Source organism: Anopheles funestus (genome assembly GCF_943734845.2).
Source record: "Anopheles funestus chromosome X unlocalized genomic scaffold, idAnoFuneDA-416_04 X_unloc_41, whole genome shotgun sequence".
In the NCBI taxonomy this organism is placed as follows: domain Eukaryota; kingdom Metazoa; phylum Arthropoda; class Insecta; order Diptera; family Culicidae; genus Anopheles; species Anopheles funestus.
This window is the reverse complement of record NW_026045167.1, coordinates 115,134-117,500: the sequence shown is the minus strand read 5'-3', so window position 1 is coordinate 117,500 and position 2,367 is coordinate 115,134. Positions and strand designations below refer to the sequence as shown.

The window sequence follows — 2,367 nt, the reverse complement described above, 5'->3', positions numbered from 1 at the left end:
TAGAGTCCACTACCGATGACAGCAACCGTCGCTTCGCACACTTAGGACCGCCATGGTTACGAAGCAGCCTGGAGATGGCCTGCGCCACACGGAGCGCCTTCGACGTGGCCTGCTCAACGTGTGGCCTCCACGACAAGTGATCCTCAAGAATGACCCCGAGGTACTTGAGCGTGCGGGTCGGCATCTTCTCCACTCCGTCGATCGTCACTGGAACGCGGGTGCGTTCTCTCCGCATTGTGGAAACAATGACCAGCTCGGTCTTGGCCGGAGCAAGCTCCAGGTGGTGTTGCGCCATCCACGAGCTGATCATTCCAATCGCCGTTTCAGCTAACCGCGTTGCCGCCTCCGGTGTCGTCCCGCTCGCCAGCACCACGACGTCGTCAGCAAAACCGATCACCTCAGCGCCCTCAGGTAGCGCCAGCCGAAGCACGCCGTCGTACATGGCGTTCCACAGAGTCGGGCCCAGGATTGAGCCCTGTGGAACGCCCGCCGTGACCGTTCGCCGCACTGGTCCCTCGCTGGTTTCATACACCAGCCTCCTCTCAGAGAAGTAGCTGCGCAACATTCTCTGGAGGGCTACCGGAACTTGCAGCTTCTGCAGGGCAGCCGCGATCGCCTCCCAACTGGCGGAGTTGAAGGCATTCCTGACATCCAGTGCTGCCACCACCAGACATCGAGGATCCCGCTGGTTGGTGCGATGGAACGTCCTCGCGTGCTGCCCACTCTCGATCACACGTTCGATGGCCTGTATCGTGGAACGGCCGCGCCGGAACCCGTACTGCCTTGGCGACAGTCGCGGAGCATCGCTGTTCTCCAAGAGGTCGTTCAGTCGATCCAGGATCACCCGCTCGAACCCCTTGGCGACTGCTCCCAGCATGAGCAGCGGACGATTTGATGACGGGTCGCCCGGCTGCTTGCCCGGCTTCGACAGGGATAACTGGCTTGTGGCCGCCAAGCGTTCATAGCGACGTGGCTTTTTGATCCTTCGATGTCGGCTCTTCCTATCATTGTAAAGCAAAATTTACCAAGCGTAGGATTGTTCACCCTTTCAAGGGAACGTGAGCTGGGTTTAGACCGTCGTGAGACAGGTTAGTTTTACCCTACTGGTGTGCATTGTTTGTCGCTATCTTAACGGAATTCCTGTGCAGTACGAGAGGAACCACAGGTACGGACCACTGGCTCAATACTAGTTCGAACGGACTATGGTATGACGCTACGTCCGCTGGATTATGCCTGAACGCCTCTAAGGTCGTATCCAATCCGAGCTGATAGCGCTTCTTATACCCATTAGGTGGTCGTAAGCTAGCGGGCCTAACAACCCTCCGAGAACCGTCCGTGCTGTCCATTGGCACACTGGCGTCTCATCCCCGCTTACTACTAGGCCGCAAAGGGCGGGTTCGCGCTGCACGTGTTAGTACCATACATGTTGGGAACACCGGTGGACGAGCTTGCCGACTGTGGATATCACTAGTTTCGACACCTACGACCGCCCGCAAACGACGGGACTACAGGCTGGGAGCTTCAAGTTGTAGAGATGCGTTCGCATCGATCCTCTCAGGCGACCCATGCTTGGTGGTTAGTGCTTGCGCGTGCGCGCCCCGTGTGTGCTGGAATTGGCCAACCAGTGCACATTGGTGGTGCGTACCGTGACTTGCACCATGTGACGAGAGTGTTGAAGAACACTGTGTGGTGACTCTATGCCTATGTGATGGGGTGCTTGTAACACACGACCGAACCGACGGCTCGTTGGATGGTCACGACAGTGTGGTGCAGGTGCGCCCATGTGTAACGAATACATTGAGTGCCGTTGGAGGTTAGCGGTTGGTCGGTTGCATGCTACAACTTCGCGTTGTACATGGGCTGGCCGCTGCGCTTCCTTCGGGTTGCCACTTGATGTTGATAGGGTTGATGTATTGTGTTCGTTGACTTTTGGTTCATTCCAAAAGTCTTCGGACTTAGATAATTTTACAAGTGTCGGCGCTCTCGGACCGAAAATAAGAAGACAACTAAGAAGAAAAAGAGAAAGAAGCTAATAGTGGAAAGTATTCTTCTTCAAAGAAGGAACAAAAATTTTACAAGTGTTGAAAAATTTCCTAAGTCCAAAAAATTTTCTAAGTCCAGAAAATTTTCTAAGTCCCACAAAATGGAACATGATGAAGAAGATACAGAAGTTGAAAATTTTTCTAAGTCCAAAAAATTTTCTAAGTCCAGAAAATTTTCTAAGTCCAAAGTGTTGGAACAATTTCCAAAGGCCCATAGGTTGCACTGAATTTTCCTAAGTTGGCCACAAGTACCCATGAGGTATCGAGAAGGTTCACCCGAAGGACATAATATGTCCCAAAGTACCGATAGAGCACCCACAAAGAG

At 53.5% G+C, this 2,367-nt stretch overlaps 1 pseudogene; it reads left to right on the top strand.

Annotated features, from left to right (window-relative positions):
• The window catches only part of LOC125773597 (large subunit ribosomal RNA), a 6,588-nt pseudogene extending 5,007 nt beyond the window's left edge, over positions 1-1,581 (top strand).
• Positions 1,582-2,367: the final 786 nt, after the last annotated feature.